General features: G+C 42.7%; 1 protein-coding gene across 1 annotated transcript in view; it reads right to left on the bottom strand.

The window, feature by feature from the left end:
• The window catches only part of LOC147732599 (contactin-associated protein-like 5), an 864,951-nt gene that overhangs the window by 147,173 nt on the left and 690,724 nt on the right, over positions 1 to 27,054 (bottom strand). The gene's annotated exons all lie outside the window — the stretch shown is intronic.

Below are 27,054 nucleotides of genomic sequence, written 5' to 3'. Positions count from 1 at the left end.
GGCCCGTTTCTATGGAACAGAACAGTCATCATATTGTTTATAGTAAAAATTGAACAAATAGCTGATATTCAGAGAACTGGATATACACAGACTCTTGCAAAAATAAAGAACGTCAAGCCACCATCTGAATATGAAATTCAGTGCAGAATGCACATATTGACAGGAGTGAAGTATGTGAGAGGATCTAAAAGCAATACGCAGTCCATTTTTCTACTGAGAGAGAATAAACAAAAAAATGTTGCAACAGTCTATAAGATAGACACGCTAAAATACGAACCCTTACACTCAAGTAAATAGTCACAAAATAGTTTCAGAACAAAAGCCATTCTTTCGAACAGACACTGACCCAAAACGAATCAATAGGAAAAGTAGAAACTTGTGGATGTGCATCATTTGTCATGTTCAACACCCGCTAAATGAATACACATTCTCATTGTATACAGTAAGTCACACCTGTGCACCAAACACATACAAGACACACCAAAAATAGCTCACTAGTTCATATGTTTAAACGAACATTTGTGTTTTTTTTATTTTATTACATGAAGCAAGTATTTTTTAGATGAAGTCATAACTGGAATCTTGGCCAATAAGTATAGCAGATATTAGCTGTTTTTGAAGTCACCATCCTTTGGTGGCAGCATGACGAAGTACCAGATAATGACGTGTCCCCGCATATGTTGTCTTAAAATCTTCATTAGTACAAATACACACCCTGGCACATGAACTGAAAGGAAATAGTCCTCCACTTCCAGTTGTATCTTCTCTCATTCCGTTCCAGAAGGCATGCCTAATGTTCCATTACATTAAGGAATGTACGGTGTCTCCGACAGACCGTACAAACCTTTGTTACATTTTCATTACATTGCAACACATCCTCCCCCATAAAACAAGAAACATTTGTTTTCAATTTAGTGAGATCTAAGTTTAAATTAGCAACAATGTATGCAATAACAAAAAAATGAAAGCATCCTAAATAATCCAATAGAGATATAAATGAAACACATACATATAAATAAAGCTGGATAAATACATAGATGACTATCACACTCAAAGATATAATCTACCAATTTCCTGGGTTTATCGACAATTCAACTCTGTATAATATTTGTACCTACTACACAAAGGCCAGGAACAATGACATTAGATGGTCCAGGTTCACTTTCTCTACTATCACCTGTATTTTGGTGTACCAAAGGGCCAGGTGATTGCATTGGTTACTTTCTCCTGGATTCTTGGTGTACCTGATGTTCAGTAACCGATTGGTGTTGGCCATGCACATTCACCCTCACATCTTCCATCCATTCTAACTCCTTCCTCAAATTTGATTTTCCTCTTACTGCCACCCTATTTCCATTCCCTTTACGCAATGATATTGAATTTAGATGCCACACTTTTTCATCACATAATAGTGCAGAGTTGCAGAACATTCTTTGAATCATCAAAGGCTCTGAGTATTTACTTTGATCTTTCTCACTATACCACTTTTTTCACTCTCACCCAATCACAAATTTCAATGTGACATGGTTGGCATCCATGTTTTTTTTTCATGATATTTTTTATATGTGACTTGGGCTTTGGTCAATTTTTACTTAACCATTCTAGGCGACAACTCCACCTTCTTTGATGCTCCTATTCAGCCTACATTGTGCTTAGAAAATGGCCCATACTGTGCAGAACAGTTCCTTTCTCTAGTTTAACTTATTGTTACTTGTCAGTTTGATAATCCCTTTAACACCTATCAACGGTACTATTTCCTGCTGAATGATATGCCATGGTTGACTTGTGCTTTATACAATTTTTTTCAAAAAAGGATTTACAAATTTCTGACGTAAACTGTGGTCCATTGCCACTTAAGGCCATTCCAGGCAATCCTTTCTTCAGAAGCAGCTTATCAAGAACACTAACGATCTTACTGACATCTGTCTTTTGTATGAATTCCACTTCCGGCCATTTAGAAAAGGGATCAATAATTCCAATTACATACCACTGTTCACTATTCTCCCAAATGGGTCCAGTAACATCAATAGCTTTTTCTGGTATCAATACCTATTTGTGGGAAGTCTGTCAGACAATGAGAGGTGGAAGGAGGCGTAGAAGGAAAAGATTTGGAAAAGGAAGCAAAACTTTGATCTTCGACCTGCCACTTCAAAAACTGAAGTAAAGGTCGGTGAGATGGTGAGAGTAAAGTACCCTCAGAGGTGTGGAGCATCTAAAAACTTTTGTACTCCATTTAGAGTTGTCAACTTGTTTCACAACTCTGTGAAGTTAGATGATAACAGTATCTAGAACTTGCGTAGAGTTGCTGCTGATGGCTCCAATTCTTTAATTTGTGCAAGTTCTGATGGTACAAACTCGGGTGATGAGTTTGAACTGAGAAGCAGTAAATGCTTAGTTGTCCCTCCCTAGTTCATGGAGGACTATGCATAAAATAGAAGATTATTTATGATATGTCAATATGCCATTGTTGTTCTTTTATGTGCACTATGTATTCTCTTGTTTTGCATAAGTCTTGGAAAACTGTAAATTTATTTTAGTCCTGCAATACTTCTCTCTTTATTTATTTTCTTTTAAGTGTGTTTTATTAATCTATAAATTGCTTATTTATATTTAGGAAAAGCAATGGGGGAGATGTGTTTTATCTTAGTATTGGTGATGTGAAGGATTGCAATCTAATTAACATACAGAATGTACTGCATAAGAGAATCTTAGAATGTATACTTGGGAGAATTTGGAAGTGCTTTGAAATGTCTATCGCAGTTAGTTAGCAGCTGGCTGATGTGGTGGATGGGATGTTTCCTGTATACTGCCGTACTTCATTAAACTCCCTTGCATTGCACCTAAACATGGCAGGTGTTCAATTTCTTCACACTATTATTTCCAATGGCATGTTAGGACTACTAATAGTATGCAAAGGTGTTCTTAGTGTACACTGAATAGAATTTCTCACCTTCCTTTCTGTTTCCTTGTCCAGCCCAGGGCACCAATAAATGTTTGTCATCCTGCACTTATTTTCGCCAATCCCTAAGTGTCCTTCATGGCACAAATCTAACCACTGTGTTCGCAAATTCCCTGGAGGAATAGCCTTGTCAAGTTCAAGTTCAAAGTTGGCTTTATTCGGTTAAAAATGTTATAACTATCAAAGCACATACAGTAGTTCATCATAGATTATCAGAATTCTTATCACAATTAACACAACTGTTTACAATATAAAAAGTGCTTTACAATTAACAAAGACGTATACAATATAAAACGTTTGTTACTCAATTCGGTAAAGTTCCGAAATTCATCTAGTGGATGTCACTGGTAAACACTTTCTACTGTACTTCGGGCAAAAAAGGGGCAAAGAAAGATGGTTATGGTAGCAGTATTCTCTTACGACATCTCACAGCCCCTATAATATAGCTTGCCACCCCATAGCATACCACGGCAGACCCAAGCCTTGCCTGCTCAAAATTACAGCCTCTAAGCAACGGCAGGATAAATTTATTTCGCTGTAATTCATACAACTTACAGAAGAGGATCATGTGAAGAACGTTTTGCTCCGATTTATTATCACATAGACACGGGCCCAAAGTCCCACTTATGGCGAACCCCCTGGGGAAAGACAACAACCATGGTAACATGTTATGTTTAAACCTTAGCAAGACAAACAGATGGAAAGGCTTGCTTATAAATGTAAGGTATGGTTGAATCTCTTTCCCCGTGCCTAACGTAACAAAATGTCTAACAGATGGTTTCGCCATTTCCACCTCTGCCCTCTGGGCCATCCGTCTGTTTAAAAATTGATGTTTTACATTCTTTATTGCGGTTTTACTTAAGGCCCTGGGATTTGTAAACAGATCAAGGCTACCCATTATGTCCATTTGGGTTTTAATATAATGGATCCATGGTATAGCCAAGGCCTTGTCTAGGGTCAAACAATCCTGGATAATTACTTGATTTAAATTCGGGGCTTCCTGCGCCCAAATTCTTAACCACCCTAAGATCATCGCTACCGCTATTTGATCAGAAATATAACCTGCCCCCAGGTCTTCGTGCACATTAAAAGTTGCTGCAGATTGTGGTAACGATAAAACTTTTCTGAAAAAGACATTTTCTGACCTTTGGATCTCACTTGAGTCAGTATAGCCCCACACCTCAGTCCCATATAACACCATTGGCAAACATTTGGCATTATAAATTTTCATGATAGCCGGTAATGGCTTGCATCCTAAACGTTTTGCAAAACCTAGCAGGGCCCCTATCACCCTTGCCAATTTGTTGTTTTTCAGGGCGCGTTGCATTACCCACGATCTTTTATCATCAAATACAATACCCAAGTAAGGGAAGGTAGATACTTTCATGAGATCCTGCCCTTTACAGAAAAAAGGTGCCCTTTTCGCCCGCCCACCACCTAGCAGAATGACCTGTGATTTTTTAGAATTGTTTTTCAAATCCAAAGAGTCCATAAAATTGTTAAAACAGTCTAGAAGTGATTGCAGTCCTCTTGCCGTTCTGGTGATCAGCACAGTATCATCCGCATATAGTAATGCAGGAATCTTTTTTTAGCCAACTCTAGGGATGTCCATACATGATGAAATTAAGGCATCACCCAAGTTATTTATATATTATATAGAGTGTAAACAGCAAGGGTGCAAGAATGCACCCTTGCCTGACCCCTCGCTTTACAGGCCAAGAATCCGTCAGGTTCCCATTTTCACTATAGCGGACAGCTGCACTACTGTCACTATGGATGACTGCTAAAAAGGATATCAGAGCAGGATCCAGACCTGTGTCAAACAGGGAAGTCCACAATTTCTGACGATTTACAAGGTCGAAAGCAGTGGACTAATCCATAAAAGCTAAATTAATGTCCCCCTGCTTAGCGACCGTGTACTTCCCTATGACAAGATGTAAGTTGAGGCATTGTCCTCTTCCCTTCCTGAACCCGAACTGCTGGTCTGAAATAACTGATTTCTCGTCCGAACAATTAGTCAGCCGCGCCAGGACGGCTTTTCCCATAATCTTGACAGCCGAATCCAAGAGACAGATCTGCCGATAACACGCCGGATCCTCTCTTCAGCCCTTCTCAAATATTGGGACGATGACTGCTTTGCCCCAGGACACTGGGGGACCCACTATCATGACTGTATTAAAAACTGAGGTTAAAATCTTTGCCCAATACTGGGGATCTGCTCTATACAGGTCTGCCGGGACCCCATCCGGGCCTGGCGCTTTCCCATGGGCTGTGGTCTTAATAGCCTCCAGAACTTCTTCTATGCTAAAAATGACCTTTCCTGTCTGTATAAACTAGCCCTGAGACGGAGGAGGTGAATCATTTATTTCCGCGCAAATACCTCTATAGTGCTCCACCCACTTTTCTGGAGGAATGAAACAGTCCTGATTAGTATTTTCTGTCTCATTAAACACGGGACTATTAATCATATTCCAAAACTGAGTGCTACTTTTCAGAACACTCACTTTGGTCAATTCCTCCCAAGCCATGTCCTTAAGCTCAATCATCCTCCATTTAATAGCCTTTTTATAGGCCCTTCTCGCCTCCGCTATCTTATGCACGTCCTTACCAGGCTCTTTTAGGTCTTCTAAAAGTACTGTGTGGGTGTCACTACAGGCTCGATTAAACCAATTTTTCATTTTCTTAGGCCTTATATTACTTTTCCTAGTCAAATCAGCAGCTACCTGATCTGTAATGTGATTAAAAGCATCCAGAATATCCCTTGGGTCTGAGTTATCACCTAGACATATAGACAGATCATCAGCTTTGCTCCTGTAAAGATTTTCCAGGAATTCAATAGGAGTGATCACCTCCCACCTTTGTCTGCGTCCTTGACATTTAACGGCTATATTAAAATTTAAGATATTAGAAGCGACCGGTTCACTTTTAAAAGCCCTCATATCGATAGTCAACATGAGCGGATTGTGGTCACTAAAACCTCTCTGCTCGACTCTTAAAGGACCTGTTTTATCCTTCAGAAGACATGACACAAAAATGTAGTCAATAATAGACCCGTTGCCTTGGTCATTAAAAGTTGGGGCAGGGCACTGAGTTTCCCCTTGCACTTGGACAAACAAATGATACATTGATAAAAGACTCTCCAGAAAAAAACCCACACCTCGTGTGCTGAAAATGAGTATTCCCGAGTTGGTTATTTTCAAAGTCCATACTCTGCAAACATTTCATCGGACAAAAATGAATATTAAAATCACCAAGCACTAACAAATAATAAAAACTACTGTTGTGTTCATCATAATCATCCAAAAAGACTGATAGTGCTTTTAAATGCTCTAATTCGTCCTCCCTGGTAAAAGAATTATAAAAAGTGTACCACTAAGATTGTCGGCAGGTTGTCCCCTTCCAATCTTACTGCCAAAATATTTAGGGAGCTTGTCGCTACTAACGCAGCTTTGTATTGGAGTTTCAGGCTAAATAACAACAGAAGGCCACCCCTGGGTCTCCCCATCATGGAAGGTGCTGCAAGTTTAATAAATGACTGATAACCCTCAAGAGGGTAACTATCTCTGGCTTCCCATGTTTCCTGCAGCGAGATAATATGATGTGCTGAAAGAAAAGCCTCCCAGTTCGTATCCCCCCTTTTTAATCTTAACCCAGCAATGTTCCATGACAGGATAGCCAACTTGTTGTCAGCAACCGTAGGTCTTGATTCTTTAAGATTGTGTGTCCCTGGTAACAATGCGTCATTTCCGGCAAAAACCATGACCCCGTTTTACCCTGTAGAGCTCATGGTTAGGTCTTCGCGACTTTTGGGCTCCCTGTTTACTGTAAGACTTGGAGCAGACTCAATTCTCAAATTGTCCCCTGCACTAGTCAAAGAAATTAGAGCTCTGCCACTATTCACTATATCAGTCGAGTTAAATGTAGGATTGTTACTGGCATTTAACTTCAGTGTAATAATTCCATTGGGGTAACAGTCCATATTAATTTGGTGCTCTTGCTTAGGAAGCACGGAATATTGCTCCATCCCCCCCCCTTTTGGAGACTTGATGCACATTTTAGACTTGGTCAGTCAGTCAACCATTTCCAGCGGACTAAACCTATTGTGTAATGGTATAGAACAGAACAACAGGTGAATAAGAGTTAATTGCGCTGGGAAGAAAAGTTAGTAACCAAATCTGATTAGCTCTAACGATAAGGTCCTGGTCACCCACCCAGAACCAAACAATGTGACAAGGAAACAGGTCACAAATGTAAACTTGAGAAAATGAGCATATATCCTGAGCTAGAAATTCATCATTGTCAGAGTCCAAGTATTAAATCCAAAAATTCACAGTATCTTCGTTTTATCTTTATTTATTATCCATTCTTAGGTAAATCCAATCTTCACCAAGAAAGCAAACAATAGCCGCTGCCAACACGTGTTTCGTCTTGGTCTGGTGACCAAATGACTTCGTCAGGGCTGTGAATATTATAATAAATGTAATCACTATTCCGTTAAACTTCAATCCTACCATTTGATAACATATATAAAAAAGTCCATATCAAAACAAAGTGGTCTTAAGACAGTTTTCAATACTGTTAGACATTCATATAGAGGTTTACACACGAGACCGATAATAGGGGTCCCCTAGGATTACGATAAAACTATTTTATCAGAGAATAACATAGTTTAAAAATTGCAAATAGTACATCAATTATTATGTATATACTTTCCTTCAAAAGTTACAGTTATTGACAATGTACTATATAATACACAAAAAGGGGGAAAGAAGAAGAAGATAGCATGCACCTAGTAGGAGGTTGTTTTAATTCCAAGAAAAATTAAATTCAAACGAAACCTTGAGATCCCATAGAGAACGTGAAAAGAAGAAATACAAAAGTGTAATGATCCTATACTCCCGACATTCACCATAATCGTAAATAAAAGAATATACATCAGAAAGTGTGGAATCCAAACAGAGAAAGTATGATAGGAAACCCGTTGTGAATTAGTAGATAAATAAATAGGCAAAATAAAGAAGGGGAAAGTGAGTATAAGCATTAATTGGGCTCACTCACCATATGGCTAGAATAGTATGTAATGAAGTTCTATGAGGTGTGCCTTCAGCACATAAAGTTAACCCTCCTAGAAGGTAAAGGTCACAGTTACTGGAAATAATCCAAGAAACTGGGAAACAAAGGGTCGGTGTTTCAATGTGCATAGATGATAGTATCACACTCACTTATTTCCAAGATATTCCACGATATCCAAAATATTCTCCAAAAGTATCAGTAAGTAACGAAATCCATAACTTCAATCCTTTAGGGTTTATGGAAAGAGTGTAGGACTAAACCGTATTATAGTCCCGAAAGGTATTTGTGGCTCACTCGTGTCCTAAAAATGAGAGCAGTCTCCATATCAGATATAATACCCATTTCAATGTTAATTACAGTAAGTACATAAACTGCATCACTGAGTAAGTCCCTATATACAACTATTTAGCCCCAATCTTGTAACTAGTGGAAACCGGACATGTATATCCCATCGTTCGTTTCGATGTAAAAAGCTATTTCTCTTCAAGGGAAAAAGTCCCAAATAAAAACACACATAACGGTAGACGTGTCCCTCAAAAACGTACAACGCTTGATTAGTAAACAATCGGACGAAAAGGTCTTGAAAATACCCTATGTCCACATACCTCCGAGTACAGAGCAGTGCCCACAAAGTTTGCCAATGCAGGCGGTGTACAACAACAGTGCCATCTTGTTTCGCTTCCGTTATTAACAGTTCCCCAATCATGACACCAAAAACGGACTAAGGCTCAAAATGCCATCATAGTATTTCAGCAAAATATAAGCCTCCATCTTATAGTGGGTAATGTTCATCAAGCAGATAAGTTTGCAAGCTTTTTATATTGAAATTCTACTAATAAAATATGGTCTCTTTGCCCGTAATTCAAATTTAATTAAAATCGTAAGCGGCCGTACTATAACAAGTGCGCCCTGACCAAATAATAAAACGAGGTGACACGTACTCGTTATTAAGTTCCGTTTGTATGTTCACAATACAGGGTGCCTAGTTCGTGAATATCTTCATATTGTCAAGTAACTTATGGGATAATCATCCCAAACAACGCGTTTGGTCAGCAGTTAATTAGGTATGTAACCAGAAATAAAATTTAAGGGGGCAAAGTAAATAGAACAGAATATATTTAAGAGGAAAGCAGGACAAGAGTGAACGTCGGTCCTATACTAATAATAATTGGTAGCAATAGAGAGAACCTTGATTGGTTAGTGGAATAGACAGAAAGCCAAAGATACAAAACCCAAGAGTAGACCACATATTTGTAAGTACATAAAACTGAGATACATAGCAGTAACTCACATCCAAATATTAGAAAAGTACAGTCTGAAAGAGAAATATATATATAAAATTCAATTCATAGGAGTTGGTTTAATTATAAACCAAAGGAGCAGTATACCAATAATATAGATTCATGTTGCAGTCTGCACAAAAAATTCAATTTCTTGTAGTTGTTCAATACTGAAACAAAGAAATCAGGTACAGATACTCAGAGTCATATTGTAATCATAGTCATTGGTTCACAAGGAGATTAGAAAGGGAGGAGAGCAGATGGTAACATCAGTCCTTTACAGTTTAGCACAGAAAATATTGTAACTCCTCGTCGAAATTCAACCCCCTCTCCACAGCATGTATTCTCATAATCCAGCGTGCTTCCTGTTGTCTCAGTTTAAGTTCACGAATTCCACCCCTTGCATCCGTTGATATCCTTTCTATACCATGAAAGGACATTGTCAGATGTTCCGATTGCGCTGAACGTTTGATTGCATGTGCTGCTATTGGAACTCTGTCATCTCTGTTTTTGAGGGCTCTAAAATGTTCACTTACCCTATCTTTCAGTTTACTAATCGTACTCCCTATATATACCTTCTTACATTTACAAAGAATGGCATATATGACAAAAGTCGGGTTACAGTCAATATGAGTTTTGATGTGAAAGGTGCCGGAGTCGTTGTAGTTAAAAGATTTAATACCATGCAAAGACATTCTGCACATGCTACAGTTCCCACATCGAAAAGAACCTTTATTCAGGGTGTGTAGCCATGATACTTTCTGACTGTTTTTAGGATAACTGGGGCTAATCATATTTCTAATAGTAATGTCTCTACGGTATGTGATGGATGGGTGGGCCAGTATATGTTCTTTTAGAGAGGGGTCGGATGTCAGCATGAACCAATATTTTTTAAAAATTCGATAGATTTGTGTCGACCAAACATTGTATCCCGTAACAAATCTAACCGGATTCTTAATTTCGACAGGTTTAGATTGAATTTTTAAAGTTTCTGTTCTTTTGAGCTTAAGGGCTCTACTTCTAGCTCTTCTAACCTCATCCTGTTTGTATCCTCTATACAGAAATCTATTTTCAATGTCATTGGCACAAATTTCATATTCAGTGTCCTCACTGCAATTGCGACGGGCTCTATAAAACTCGCCATAAGGAATTGAATTAATCTGAGATTTAGGATGTGAACTACTACCATGTAAAACAGCATTACATTAGGTTTCCTTCCTATATAATTTACTGCAGAGTTTGCCATTGTGTACATAAAGTTTCAGATCCAAAAAAACTATCTTGGAGCGACTGTAGTTCAAAGTGAAAGTCATATTATATGAGTTGTCATTCATATAGGCAAAAAAGTTCAAAAGTTGTGTCTCACTGCCTGTCCAGATGAAAAGAAGATCATCAATATATCTTCCATAATAATTGATGTATCCATGCCAAATGGCGCCACCCGGGCCCCAGATATGCACCGTCTCCATCCACCCCATATAGAGGCAGGCGAAGGACGGCGCAAACCAGGAACCCATGGCAACTCCACATTTTTGGCGGTACCATTTATCATTGAAGAGAAAGACATTGTTGTCAAGGATACAACATCAATAACATGTTGGTGTGATCTAATAGTTTGACAGGTCTTTTGTAAAGGTAATATTCCAATCCCAATTTTCCCATTTCATGTTCAATGTTAGTGTACAATTGTGAGACATCTATAGTAACCATCAACAATTCAGGCTCCCAAGTGAAATCATTGAATACATTAAGTACATCCTTCGTGTCTCTGATGTAAGAGGCTAAACTGGTAACATAAGGGCGTAAAAAGATATCTACAAACTCTGACAGCTTTTCGGTAGGCCCCCTATGCCTGATACTATAGGCCTCCCGGGTGGGGAGGTAGTATCCTTATGCACCTTAGGTAAGGTGTATAGATATGGGTAACGGGGGTGATCAACCATTAGATATCTATATTCATCATCCCATAAAATAGTCTCATGATGACAGTGTTTCAAATAATCATTGATTTTTGTGACAATTGAAAAGATGGTGTTGGAAGGTAATTCAGCATACCAAGCTTGATTGTTTAGTTGGTTAAAAATCTCTTGATCAAATTTTGATTCATCCATTAAAACAACGTTTCCTCCCTTGTCAGCTTCTTTAACTATAAGGGAAGGATCCTCCGCTACAGTTTTAAGAGCAGATCTCTCACGTATAGTCAAATTATTTGTATGGGGAGATTTTTTGGATTTGAAGATCTTTTTCTCTAATATGTCCAGTTCTTGCATGATGATTTTATGAAAGGCATCAATGTTGTTATTTTTAGATAGTTGAGGGGTCCATTTTGATTTATTTTTTAAACCACTGTCTTCACTATAGTTGGTACAGTAATCAAGTTCTTGCAACACATGCTGAAGTGTGACAGGATAATTTTCATTTTCAGTAATAGAAAGAAGTAGTCTTGTTGCTTCCACATCATGAATGGTAACATCCCCCCATATTTTTTTCGCTGATTGATTTTTTTCCAAGCCATTTGCTGCAAAAAACTTTTTAATTTTCAATTGTCTGATGAATTTATATACATCAATTTTTACATCAGTCACATTACAAAAGCCAGTAGACAAAAGTTTAAACCTTTTTTAGTACTGTTTCGTTTGAATTGAATTTTTCTTGGAATTAAAACAACCTCTTACTAGGAGCACGCTATCTTCTTCTTCTTTTCCCCTTTTTGAGTATTATATAGTACATTGTCAATAACTGTAACTTTTGAAGGAAAGTATATACATAATAATTGATGTACTATTTGCAATTTTTAAACCATGTTATTCTCGGATAAAATAGTTTTATTGTAATCCTAGGGGACCTCTATTATCGGTCTCGTGTGTAAACCTCTATATGAATGTCTAACAGTATTGAAAACTGTCTTAAGACCACTTTGTTTTGATATGGACTTTTTTATATATGTTATCAAATGGTAGGATTGAAGTTTAATGGAATAGTGATTACATTTATTATAATATTCACAGCCTTGACGAAGTCATTTGGTCACCAGACCAAAACGAAACACTTGTTGGCAGCAGCTATTGTATGCTTTCTTGGTGAAGATTGGATTTACCTAAGAATGGATAATAAATGAAGATAAAACGAAGATACTGTGAATTTTTGGATTTAATGCTTGGACTCTGACATTGATGAATTTCTAGCTCAGGATATATGCTCATTTTCTTTTGTGTAATGGTAGGTAGTTCTCTAAGTATGGTGGCCCCTGTCTGTATCCAACCACCCTACCCTGTCCCTGTCCATGCCCCACGTATGACCATCCTCCTGCTGTCTCCGCGTGAATGGGTGGTAGGAAAAAGAAAGATAGCGGTCTAACTTCTATCGTTGTCCCTTGTTTAGGGTTGAAGTTGTTCTGCTCCCACGAGCAAATATACTCCACCGCGCGGGGATCTTTAAAATTAACCAAAAAACAGTCTCCCGCGATTGTTTTCGGTGTGTGCCCCACCCAGGGAACCCTGCGCACCATCAAGATGTTATTTCGCGTATGGGGGGGGGGGGGGAGAGGTCTGTTAACATTGAGCCAGTGTACTACTTTGTTTTTTAGACACATAAATGGCTCGTGACTAGAGTTTTTCAATTCAGGCACTCCCGTTAAAACTATAACATAAGGGTTCGATTGTGGAGGCAATAATGCCGGTTTCGGCCGCCTAGGGATTTCTTCAAAGGTATTCCTCACCACAGCTTTAGGTTGTTATAAAAGTGGCGTAGCTTCTTTGCCCATAAGACTAGGGGTATGTTGAGAGGTTGTGGGACCTTTTATTGCCTTTGGGAGGGACGCGCTGGGTTGTGCCACTAATTGCGTGTGATTCTGTGTAGGCTGCCCAATGGGTACCGCGATTGTTTGTGGAGTGCCTGTTGAGAAGTTTTTGGACTCCCCCCCTTATAACTCTTTACCTCTAGCTCCAATTTAATTAGCTGTTTTTCTATGCCGATAAGTCTCTCTTCCAAGGCAGCAAGTAAGGATTTTAATAAGGACGCCAAGTTGTTTAGAGATAAGTCCTCAACAAATTCTTCAGGGCCTAATCTACCCTGGATATTATTTGTGTAATTGGCTGTACTAATCCCTTGTGTCTTGTCCTGGGTTATACCTATAAGCTCGCCTCCCTTCATACTGGGATGTTGCTAATTAGACACAACCACTAATTTTGCAGCGGCTGGAGTTGCAATTTGATCCAAAGCCTTAATGGATTTAGATTTTTTGCTGCTTGCAGCAACAGGCGCTGGAGCTTTCCTTTTTGGTAATGCCCCTTCCTTTTTTCCTCATAGTTGTCTGGTGTTTTCTAAGTTTTGGGGACGGTCCACTGCTGCCCCTGCTACCACTTTCACAACTTCTAAATCTATTGGCGGCTCCACTATTGTGTGTGAATTGGGAGCGGGCATGGAGCAAAAAGAACCCTGCGAGCTAGGAGGACTGTGCATGAGAACCTCGATTTCCGTGGTATTTGCCCTTTTAGTGGGTTCCGGCGTAAGTGCATTTGCCAGGTGACCCATAGAAGACCTTTTTGCAAACGCCAGATCCTGTGACACCCTCCTATCCATCAGAATTATCCCCTGGTCTATGACAGCATTCGTTTTAGTGATAAAACTATCTAGGGTGCCTAATAACAAAAGCCCATCGACAGTATTATTTCTTTTCTCCCGGGCAGGCATTGCTATGGACAGAAATACAATCTAAGCACACTTACAGTAATTTCAGAGGTCCAAAGATTGGCCATGCACGAAATGTCAGGAGTTAGAGGGGGGGCCCAGACCAGTCTCGCTCAGTCTCAAACGGGCTACAACAGGCCGACCCTTGGCCCGGGCTTCGCCCGGCGCCGCCCGCGCGCGTCACGTGATGCGCGTCACGCGATGCGCGTGTCCCTAGGTAATTTAAAGCACCTGCTCTGGGCATGTCTGTGAGAGTGTAGCCGTGCCCCACTGACCTCTGGGCGATGTAGTCTCCCACTGTATATGAGCGGACTGCTCACAGATGCGAGCGTTTCCTGCGTAGCGGGAAACGCGAGATGTTACTCTGAAGTCCGTGGGAGGGTGCGTGTTTCACCCCCGGGTCGTGTGCCCCGCTAGCTGCTGCTTTCCAAAGTCCAATGTAGCTTCCTAGTCGCAGAGCGAGCAAAGGTTTAGCCTTGTCATTCCTAATGATTAAACCCTCTTCCAGAGATAATTCTTGTCTCACTTCCCAAAATTTTAACAAATACTTTCTTAAAAGTCTTTTCTCCAGTCACCCTTCCTTTATCATTTTACTTACTTCCATAAGTGATTTATAACCACTCTGTGCAACTCCTCACTGATCACAATTGATTCCTGGAGTGCCATTTATGATATTAGCAATAATCCTTTGTTCATAATATTTCTCCTACACAACTTTCAAAGAGAGAAGCCTTCTACCTAGAAAATCAGCTACCACGATTTTCACCCCAGGCACGTACTGCACGTTGTAATTGTAATCCATTAACTCAACAGAAAAGTGGGCTAATCTGGGAGAGGCATTACACAAGCTATTCATAGTCAACACTTGTGTGAGTGGTTTATGATAACTACGTAAAGTTGCTCTCACTCCCCAAACATATTGTCTGAAGTGTCCCCATTGCACTTTCTGTACTCCAGAATTTGTATTTCTTGTATAAGTTTACGATCAGGTTACTCCTTATACTTGCTAGTAATTAATATGTAGTCTTGAAAACACAATAATTCCCTAATTTCTTCAAATAGTTCAGACATCAGTCTTTGGAAAATGGCCACCACAGAGGCCAGACCAAACTGAATACTTTTAAATTTGAAGCAGCCAAAAAAGGTTACAAAAGTTGTCAAATGCCTACACTGAGGATGTAGAAGAACCAGGTGGTAAGTGGTGGTCAAATCTTTTCTAGTGAACCATTTTACCCCCTTTGTGTGAGATAACATTTCAATGATTCTCTGCAATTGGAACTGGTCCACCAACATGTTTCTGTTAAGGTCCCTGGGGTCCACACATAACCTCAGTTTGACGTTTGGCTACCACTAAAGGTGCTACCCCTTCTGCTGACTCCACTTGCTCTATCACCCCAGCAGACTGAAAATGTTCTAATTCTTTATCCACATTTTCCCTCAAACTAATAGAATTATTCCTGGCCTTGTGCACCTGAAGCACATATGTCACTCCCATACTCTTCATCAGGTTGTAGCAATGGAACAGGTTCAGGGCTATTAGGAGTCAAAGTGATTCAGAGTTTGCCCTTACCCATCCATTTGAGCACTGACAAACCAGTGTATGGGTCATATAATTTACCTAAAGCATCTCTGTTTTTGAACTTGAATTGGCATTCCCTGTATCCCACCATGTCTGTGGGTTCTCCCACAAATGTTTTAGGAAATATACCAGGTGTCTCCAGATCCCCACAGGAGCAAACTGATTACACCATACACTCTTATTGACTATTGTACCTGGCAATCCAGCGTCTGCTATTATAGATATGAGCGCTCCACCGATAGTCATGTCACATGTTTCTTTTTTATGCTTATCATCCACACTGGGAACATTTTCATCAATGTTCAATACGACGCATATTCATATCATCATCGTATGACTTCTCCAAATGTCTCTCACTATCAGAATCCAACACTGAGGCATTTGTATCCTTTTTTCTAAGACACACTTTGTGAAAATATCCTATTATACCCCAGTTTGAACATTTCTGTTTTCGGGCAGAACACTTTCTATCATTCTCTAAATTTGTGTTACTCCCACATCAGTAACACTTTTTTGATGTCTTACATGTGTCCCATTTCCTTTCTCCATCTGGCTTTCCTTTTATCCTATCTAATGATCTTTAAGGAAGTTTTTCACTTTTCACCCTAGCAATAGTCAAAGGGGTATATACACAAGAACGTGTGATAACTACCTCAACAGTAGCGTAACACAACTTTCAACATCGCAGCCCATCACAGGAAACTAACCCTTTGTCAACGTGGAATTCACAACAAGTTGGTAGGATATGACAGATACCAGACAACGCAGCAAATGTCGACGTGAAAATCAACGCCACGCACGAAAATGCGATACGCGAACGCAAAAAATCGTGCGATGAGGCCAACTGCGGCCAACTGCGGTTCAAAAAGTAGCTAAAACCGGCCAAAGGCCTGCAAATCCCACGCATCTGGCGGGACAATGCGCTATAAAAACCCCAGTAAAAATACACCAGAGACAAGCCAAAGCACGTAGCAACATGGATACACCCGGACCCAGTGCAGAGCCCAACTCAAACCCCACAGCCCCCACAGATTACCAGCAAGGAACAACGAGGGTCAGGGAAGGCCAAGGAGAGGAGGGAGAGAAAGACGGGGTGCAGAACGCAGGAAAACAAGACCTTCATCACAGAGGTGACAGAACACTACCAGCAACTGACCCACAAGCAGAGGAATTCAGCACCCCCCAAACAGACACAATGTACACCACCATACAGTCTGCGTGCAAACTAGCACAATGTGCCAACATATATGCCAACTCAAACGTAACACGCACCTCCCCTTCACATCGCAGAGGGGCACACAACACAGGCAGCAGAGCACATAACACAACGCATCAGTTATGCCGGAGAGAGCCACCACACCATTGACACCAACGCCCACAACAGCCCATGGATATCCCACACAACCCCCCCAGGACCTAGACAGCCAAGCAACTCAGAGGACCTCACCAAGCCTGCAACAGACCACACAACAGCAAGCACCCGCAGAGACAGCTGGCTCACAACACTTCACCCACACACACACATGGTACCCCAATGGTATGTTTCAGCACGCCAAAAGAAGAAGGCTCAACCAGTATGGGTGGGGGCTGAACCCATGGAATGTGAACCAGGACACATACGTAGGGGTCTATCACCCTACTGGGCCCACCCACACCCCACTAAAGAGACCCACGCTGCCATAGAGACACATGCAGATGCACATGCACAGCACAGAAACACTCCCAGGTGTGCGCGATTAGCTGTCAAACACCCATGTTGGCTGTGCATACGACGGCCCTGGACACTCCTCTCATAAATGGAGTGGGTGACGACAAAGCTACATGTCCAAGCCCCAACCCGCTGCCTCTGGTGACATGACTGCATCCGTGGTACACCGCACAATGTAAAGTCGTAGGACCCAGGGACCACATGCATACAACAAGACCACAGGGATAAACGCAGAGACCATGTTGAACTGGCTACGGGCACATGCCCCAGCTCCTTTATTGGCAGGGCCACATGTACAGTGACACCTGTGCTGGATGTGTGTGGGTTGAGTGTAAGCCAACACGCACAGAATGTCTGGTGTTGGCAACCACTTGGACATTGGACACCAGTGCAACGCAAACAGAAAACACATGCAATACAGAGTCAACTGATGAGCAACATGGGGTGAGCTGGAATAAAGTCCAGAGGACAGCAACATGCAAACAGAAGTGTCCGTTAATCGCAGTGCACTGGGCTGTGGACACTAGAGATGAGCGCGATCATGTGCAGAAACAGTCTCGGTTTATATACCTTCAATATATTCCTCATGCAGATGCAGTGGGGTGTGTCAGACCTGCATCATCTTCACCATCAACGTCTTAGGGCTCCCACACTGTCTGAGGTGACATACCTGTGCAACCGCTCCACAGCACAGAACACAATCAGCTACGGACAATGACCTGTGGTGCACTGAGTCACTAGCATCTGGAGTGCTGAGCAGGGTAACAGGCTGATGATGGCATCCACGACAGGCCTGAGCAACCACAAAGTCAGTCTGGACCACCGCTTCAACTCTGGCAGATGGCGTTTGGAGGTGGTCCTTGCGGTGGTGGCTTGTGCCTCCTGCAGGGATATGTCGTCCAACTCACTTTGGTGAATGAGCCCTGGTGCGACGCATATGGGCCCGGAGGCTGTGTACAGCACAAGGCCACAGAGTCATGGCATTGATGAGCCCAAGGCCCACGCCTCAGGGTCCAGACTATGGCCCCGGAGAATGGGTCCCGGACTTGACCAGCACTAGATTAGTGGCCCTGGATGCATTCTGGCCGGCACAGGCACCCAACTATGGGACGGTGACTTGCAGTACAGTCAGATGGGCCGTGCATCCTGGGCGGGTAACCAACATTGTCTGAGATGTATGTTTTGGAGTGTTTCGCGGGACAGTGGAAGGTGTCCTCCAGGGCAAGACCCCAAAATGTTTTATTTTTTCAGTAAGCAGCAAATGGAGGAGTGGAATGTGCCAGCCCATTGCCACCACCAAGTCTGTATCATCTACATGGGGGTGAAAAATGCCCCTAGTCCATAGGCTCAGATGCCACCACTGTCCAACCAGAGAGTGTCCATGAATGTCGGGGAACAGACTTAGTGGCACCGGGGCTGAGTGGGGATGCAGACTGCGATGATGCCAGTACACTGATATGGACTCTGCCATTGCAAAATCATGACTCTGTGACCTACTGGACCGCAGTGTAGGCCATAGGCAGCGCCCACAGTGGCCCACAGCCATGTGTCTTCGGCTCGTGATGCACAGCGCTAGTGACACCAGGGCAGTTTTGGGTAGTGTACGAACACCTCCGTAATGATGATCCTTTTCCCTCCCCCAAGTAGCAAGGCAACATTCTCTTAGGCCTCTCCTTATGTGCAATGATGTGGCCTCTGCCTTTGCATAATCAATGTTCAGTTCCAAATCTGTGGCCTACTCAAGCACAACCTAGGCTGAGAGCAGTGTAGGCCGGAGGCAGAGGACAGTACGTCCTGTTCACCGAGTGTCACCGGCATAGGTTGGTGGCCCCACCGGCCTGCGTAGTTCAGGTTCAGTGGCACCACGTGTTTGGTCACCTTCGTGACTGTGACCTGGCTTTCATCTGGACTGAGCCGCATCTTCTTCTTACTCCTCTCCGTGCGTCCACTGGTGTGGACTCAGACATTCGCGATTCGCGACTAGGGGCTGGATGTGAGACCTACTGGTCCGCAAGGTTGTCCTAGTCTCTCATCCATGGTTCGCCAGATGGCGTTGGACAGGGTTTGTGGCAGGATGTGCTGCAATATGAAAGTATGCCTCACGGATCGAAGGGAATCTGGTGCTGTGGCCGCTGTCCTTGATTTGGGATCACTGCCATTCAGGAACCAGGACACAGTCTCACATATGGGACCCACTGGGCCGCAGAGGTCGCAGGTAGAATAGGTTAACGAGAAAGGAGTAATGTGGGCCAGCGTCGGGGGACAGCGGTGGTCTGACAGGCTGCCCGGCTCTCGGGCCCGGGCTTGGAGCTTACACTGGCTCGTGGTGGGCCCTCTATGACACACGCCGGTGTCGTATGCTGATCAGTGTGGCCTGGCAAGGTAGGGTTGACCCTGACCGGTTTGTGGTCCAGCGGCTGGGGTGTGGCAGGCGCACAGGCTCTCAGGCAACGCTAATGAGGACGTCATTGGCTTCGTGGTGGGGTGGGAGGTGCCTCCCTGGCAGAGACGTTGGGCTTTCCGGAAGAGAACTGCGCCCAGGGCTATGTGCTTTTTATTCACACCCCTATTCTGGCCTGGCGTACGCCGGCCCATCCCACTCTGCTCACACTTACAGGTGGGGCGTAATAGGCAACTTTTCCCCAAGGACCCCCACTGGCTGGGGTGACATGGTTGCGTCCACTGTCCACTACACTCCATTCACCAGAGGTGTATGTCGCCGTGGATATGGGTGTGGTCTGCATACTGTGGTTTGTTCTGCACTTCGCCGCCACTCTTGGCATTGTGTACATTCCCAATCATGGATCTACTGCATCCTTCACAAAGGCCTGGTTGCCAACTCTCCCAACATTCATCTATGGTGTGGCTGAGGTGCCATTCCGTAGGTTGGTCATGTTCACTACTTGCCCAGGTTACCATTGTGAGTTGTTCTATCGTGTCTGGCGGGTGGGCATGTTGTTGTGCATCTTGGTTGTGGACTTGTGACGTGTGCATTGCCAGAGTTGTAGAGTTCATGGTTGTGGAGTTGAGGTGAGTGGGTGGTAATTAGGGAGTTGCCAAGGGGATGTGCATTTCCCTTGGTGCCATCCTGGGAAGGCTGGTTGCTGTTGGACTGTCGGAGGGGGAAGGGATCATCCACACTGGCTGTATATTTGGAGGTGGCATTGGTGAAGGTCCCACTGTGTTCGGATGTTGCCTGCACATTGATGTGTGACTTGTGCATCCTGTTTGTGTGCTGTGTCACCAGGGGGCACAGGTGAGACATGTGTGCAGTGGATTTCCCCCTACACGTGCATGCATACAGCTATGGTGTGTGGTCCTTGCTTGGTCTCCAGCGGTTCCTGCTCATTGTGTTTGCCGTACGGGGACAGGGGTGCCAGGATGATGGTGATGTCTAGGACTGGCGTGGGGGTCTTGGATGTGGCTGGCTGTGAGACTCTGCCGACTCTGGCGGGTGTTGTTTGGGGTTTGCCAGGGGCCAGAAGCTTGGTGTGGGGTGGGATGTTAGTTGTCTGCTGTGTTGGTGCCGCGGCCTGTTAGGCGATGATGGCCAGGATGCGTGAGATGGTTGTCCCTTTCAGTCCGTAGTTGACAATGACATTGTCAGATGTTGTGCCAGTGAGGCAGGTGCTTTTTCTGGCGGGCCTCTGTGATTGTCTGTGCTGCCCCTGTGGTGTTCCGGGGGGTGCCGGGTGGGTGTTGTGGCCCTCTTTTGTGTCCGTGCTGCATGTTCAGTTGCTCCATGACATCTGTTGCCCTTCCGATGATGCCCTGGGAAGGGCTCCCTATTGTGGTGCAGGCTGCCGTCTGCCTTTTCACCAGGTCAGAGCAGGTGTAAAATTCCTACTGCTAACGCACCTTTATCGCGTGTTTTGTGTTCTTATCGCCGATCTGTCTGGTCATTGTGAATGATGAGGTGTGGTGTTGCCGTGGCTTTTGTCACGGGAACGCCTACTCTGCATCTCATTAGTAATAGAAGCGGGAGTCCTCTGTGGCGATGTTTTTTGCAGATGCTATCGCTGGAAAAGTGGTACTATGGGCTGCTAGCATCAGCTTGTGAATGGTGGGATAACTTTAACACAACTTTGGCTGCGATAAATTGCAGTTAAGTCCGCGATGGCTCCTTGTGAATATGCCCCATAGTGTCCTCGTTTTTCTTCTTCTCATCAGATAGTATAACTTTCACACATCTTACTGGTAACATCGCTCTTTTCACAATGTTCCACAAATTGTCCTGAATGGATGGGCTAGCCACATGCATGAATATCAGATTGCAAATCAGTGCATCATGCAGTGACCCAAAATGACAGTTAATGGCTAAGTTATTTAATGCAGCTACTAAGTCTTCTATGGTCTCCTCCTTGCCCGGCATTCTATGAAAGAATTAGTATCAATCCTTGGCCACACATACTGTAGGTTTCAAATAAGTGGCAAAGTGTTCCAAAGCATTGTAGAATATATCCCCCTGTTCAACAGGTCTGTGTTTTTTTCCTATGTGTTTATATATTTTCATCCCCCACCAGGACCGCGAAAGTGAAAACGTTTTTTCTTCTTCTTCTCAGGGGTTAAGTCATTGTCATTTTCAAAGATGGAAATGTAATTTATAAAATACTCTCGCCACTCCTTCCATTTAGGTGTTGATTCACCAGAATCTGATAGAAAAGCTTGTGGGGGCGTCAAATTCCAAAAGTTCACTGAAGCCATGACGTGCAAAGAATCTTAAGCCAATGAGAACACCATATAAATATAAAATGAAATGTGCTGTATATTGAGCAATCGTATATGCTGTGCAAATGATAACAACTGTAAATCTGATAATAACAGGGAAAACAGGGCAAGGAGGAGTCACAACTGGTATCTTGGTCAATGTGGACAGCAGATATTAGCTGTTTTTGTAGTCACCATCCCCGGGTGGCAGCATGATTCAGTAGTATGCCATCATCACACAGGTGTTTTCAGTGGTCACACTCTCGATGGAAGCAGCTGAGATCGGAACTATGACTAGTCAAGCAATGAAATAGCACCACCTGTTTGCTTTCTTGTTTGGACTATTGTAAGAGTATCATCATTGGTAAAAGAATGTGTTCATTTTCTTTCCTCTAATAGAACATATCAATTGTTGTGCATGGAAAATGTTAGGTCCCCTAAATGTAATTTTTACCTTTCAGTAGATTCTGCCACTTCCCCTGTTCTATCTTCTTCACATTTTCAACCTTGCTGGCAAAGTGTTTTACCAGTAGGCCCTGATAATGTTTGAAGAGAATAAATATTTATGTTTTTTGTATGGAGGTGTAAAGTCTCTGAGGTGCAAATTACATTATAGAAAAGAAATTGTTTAATTGGTGTCAAAGGGGAGAGGGGAGATGTTCACACAAATATGTTAAATAGGCAAACAAATTAAAAATACAGGAATAGTATTTTTAGATTTTTGTCAATAAGCTTCAAAGGGGATAGAGGTGAGTGAGTCAAAGGCATGCACTCAAGATCTATATGTATTTTCCACTGCTCTGTATGTCTGTGAATTGAGAGGAAGCTAGAAGACAATGAGGATCTGATTTCATGTACTTTGCTAGATTACAGAGTCACACACAACAGGGTTAACCGTGGATTTAAAAAAGGGTGCATTTAATGTATCTGAATGGTGTAATATTGAATCTTGTGCACCACAGGTTTTTCTGTACTTGACACAAATCCATACCAATAACACTGTTGATATAATACTTCTTTCTCCCTCTGACCATGGGAAACTCCTAGTGTCAGGACAGGACTGGGAGCCACAAACTGCCATGGCAAAAATACCAAATCCAGCTTCACTCCCTTCCTTTGCTTGTTTTCTGCTCATCCATTCTCTGTCTCTTCCCCATCTCTATCTTCTGCCTCTATGACCTCCCTATTCTGCTATTTTCCATCCTCTCTGCCACACTTTCTGATTCACTCTCCTGATGGAACAGGGTTTTTGCAAAATAAAACCTGCTCAGGTTGAACCCCTCAGTGTGCTAAATACTTATCAAAAATGTGTGAACCTACTAAAAAATGTAAGGGGAAAGCTTGTGCTGGGAGTGTTAGGGTAGGCCGCAAATGCACATGACTAATGTAAAAAATAGTCAAAAGTCAAGAGTTTATTTTTCACTAACAAATAGAAAATAAATGTGCAGTGTGTAAAGAAGAAAAAACATAACAAAGCATTCAAAGTGCATTTAATAATAGAGTTTTATAAAGTGATAATAAATGTATGTATTTGTCTTTCTAGAAGTATGGTCTGCTGCCTTGCAGAAAAGGCCTGAGCGACATTTTTTAGTCAACATGGGATATTAGAAATGTAGAAGGAAGAAAATGGACCATTGTGAACTGTCCTTCGCAAGTTCCTGATGATGGCCAAAGTTGCGCAGAGAAGGAAGCGATAATGAAAGAACTTCCTTGCCGAGCAGGGCATGAGGACATTTGTTATAATAAAATGTTACATGAGTGAGATGGAGAGACGTACAAAAATGGAAGCTCGATACTAGAGTTTCCTCTGCTGGAAGTGATTACAGTGTGTGATGTTAGAAAGATAAAGATAATATGAATTAGGCACATCGAAAGTGGTGTGATTGAGACATCCCTTGTTTTTAGCCAATAAAATGGTTTCTCTATGTAGAGTGGATAGAATAGGGGTTTGACTTGTAGTGAATTTGGGGTATAAGTAACTGTACTAAGGGGTGGAATTTGTGAGTGTGTTTTCCTATTTTGTGAGAGGAGAGAGCTGTGACACTGTTTCCTCTATTCTATGGGCTGGCTGTTGCTCTGCTGATCCTGACTCTTTGACTTTGCTCCTTAACTCTTCTTGAGGGGCTTGGCTTACTCTCATGGTTGGAGGGTAGCTTTCCAGATTTTGTGAACCTCCTACGTTTGGTTAGTATGATATTCTGAATTTGCATAACTTATTTGCAAATCTCTTATTCTTTATCCTTTGCCTCTACGCTTATCCACTCATTCATTGCACTGACATTTGAGATGTATAATTGCTATTATATTGGTTTTATTTATAAATGTATTAATTTATTGATTGCAATATAAACATGTAATCAAAAAAATCATGACCACACAGTATAAATTGGAGGGTGAGCAATGGCATGTGGTACAGAATAAACAATCCAGCACCACACTCATGAAATGAGAGCAAAAGATAAGACATCAAACTCAAAGATGAACATAGGTTGATAATCAATCAAGATTGTTAACATTGGTTGACATTGAGTCAAACTTCACAACTGTAAGGGCACACTCTCCTGTGTTCCCAATAATGGATCAACTCCTTCCCCCTCCTCCCCCAGTTCCAGAACATAGTATGCTTTCCATGGGGCCCATATCTATCTAAATTTCTGGGGGTAGCCCCTGGCGTTGTACCTCACTTGTTCTGCCACAATATAGAGGTCTAAACCCGCCCTCCATTCCTTAAGTGGACGGAATTTATGCCCACCCCCAGTAACATGCGATGTCCCTTTTGGCTACCACCTGCCCCAAATTAGCTAGCAGGAGTTTGTGACATGGCAGATCCACATCCGTGGGGATTCCCAGTAAGAGAAATCGGGCCTCCAGGCTCTCCCCATGGTGTGGAGTCTTGCCCTATCCAAATTAGTCCTGTGGAGGATTTTGTATTGAATAAGACGGAGTCTTAATGTAATCGCCACTTTTCAAGAATGCATGAGGGCTGCCTCCCAGTCTATATCTCCCATTGGACCAGTGGTAAGCTCCCATTTTGCTCTAAGCGGGCCCAGTTTATCAGGCCTATTGTTAAGTAGTGTTTTATAGGTCAATAAGATGGCCTGAGCAAGAATCTCTTCTTGTAGTAGTGGGCCTTCTAATGGAGCATATTCAGGCAGTGATTCTGTGTCAATTCCCTCAGTTTGCCAGGCATGTTTTAGTCTGAGAAAAGCATAGTATTGAGAGGTATTTAAGTGATAGGTAGCCTGTAGTGTCGTGAATGGAGCCAGTGTGCCTGTTTCCAAGATGTCCCCTATTTTAGAAATCCCGATTCGATAGCACTGCTTGGAGCATCTCAATTTTCCCAAATCAATCAATCCTGTCCTATCCCACAGATAGGTTTCCCTTTTAAGCTTTTTGTCCCATCTCATTTGCCTCTCGGCACCCTTCCAAGCCTCTACTACTCTTTGGGTAACAGGAAGTGGCTGACTGCTACCTTTACCTCCATATAAATAGTGCAGTTGCGTGCGTATCTGGAATTGCAGTCTTTTCAACATATAGGTGGGGTGGTCTCTAGGAGCATGATTCCATTTGTTAATTACTATGAGATCGGCTGCTCTGTAATATGCTCTGATGTCCGGTAAGGCCAAACATCCATTGTACAGGTTTCACTGCAGTGTTTGTAGTGCTATTCATGGATGGGCCCGTGCCAAAGATGCAGATGTCATTGGCTTTTAAGAGTTGTAAACAAGGTCTCTGGAATTTTACAGTAATTATTTTGCAAGACATAGAGCAACTGGGGAAGTGTAATCATTTTATATATTGCGGCTCTCCCCATGATTGTCAGAGGGAGCTTCCTCCACCCTTTAACATCTTCTTGGAAATTGGAAAGAACTCGCCTAATATTACGTTCTAAACTGGTAGCCACCTCAGTGGTGATATAAAGTCCAAGGTAGGTAAATCCCTCTGTAGTGTATCGCAGGCAACTCCAGTAGGACTGGGGCTCCACAGACCCCTTCCAGTGGATACAGGGTGGATTTACTCCAGGTAATCCTGAATCCGGCATGACGCCCATATTCTTCAAAAACAGTCAGGATTTTGGGAAGTGTCCCCGTCGGGTCCGTGACATAGAGCAAAATATCATCTGCATATGAAGATATGCGTTCTTCTTTTAAATATCGGGACTCATCAATGAAGCCACCCAATCCCTGGGAGGCATGAACAACACAAGCCAATGGCTCTAGTATTATAGTGAACAGGGGAGGAGAGAGGGGGCAGTATGGTGAGGTGACTCCATTTACCCTGACAGCAGCCTCTGGAGCATCTCATAAAGGGCCAATGTATGGTGTCAAACGCCTTCTCAGCATCTAAGGAAAGGAGCAAGTCCCTCCAGTTAGCCAAGCACCTTAAATATAATTGAGTCACTTGTTTCGGCATGAACCTGGATTGACCCCTATGTATCAGGGGGAAATAACCGTCAAGAGGCGCATCACCAGAATAGTGGCCAGAATTTTGGTTTCAATGTTGAGTAGCGATATGGGTCTGTAGGACCCACATTCCTCCGGGAGCTTCCGTTCCTTATGGATAACTACTACAGTGGCCTGTCTGAAAAATCTTATCAGGATTCCTTGCTCTTTTGACCGCTTGAACATATGGAGCAAATGTCGAGCCAGCAGACTACTATTTAATTTTTTCAATTCCCCCGGGAGTCTGTTGGGGCCCGGGGTTTTTCCAGACTTTTGGCGACCGATGGCCCCTGTCACCCCACAAGAGTTAAGTCTTCCTCCAAGTTATCTCTGTCCTCTTGGGAAAGTGAGGGAAGCTCAATTTTTTTGAGGTATTGGAATATGTGAGCCTCACTGATTTGCAGATGAGCTGCATAGAGCTCTGTGTAGTAGCGGGCAAAGGCTCCCGCTATGTTCCTGGCCGTGGTATAAGTATGGCCTTGTGTTTGGATGGTCATTACCCATCTGAAATCTAATTTCATCATGCCCAACCATGCAAGTAGCTTCCCTGCTCTATCCCCCATCTCATATAACCGATGTTGGACTGCTAGCTGTTGGGCCTGCACTTCATGAGTGAC

This window comes from Lissotriton vulgaris, chromosome 2_1 (assembly GCF_964263255.1).
Source record: "Lissotriton vulgaris chromosome 2_1, aLisVul1.2, whole genome shotgun sequence".
Lineage (NCBI taxonomy): Eukaryota > Metazoa > Chordata > Amphibia > Caudata > Salamandridae > Lissotriton > Lissotriton vulgaris.
The sequence above is the reverse complement of the archived record's forward strand: the minus strand, read 5'-3'. Positions and strand labels throughout refer to the sequence as shown.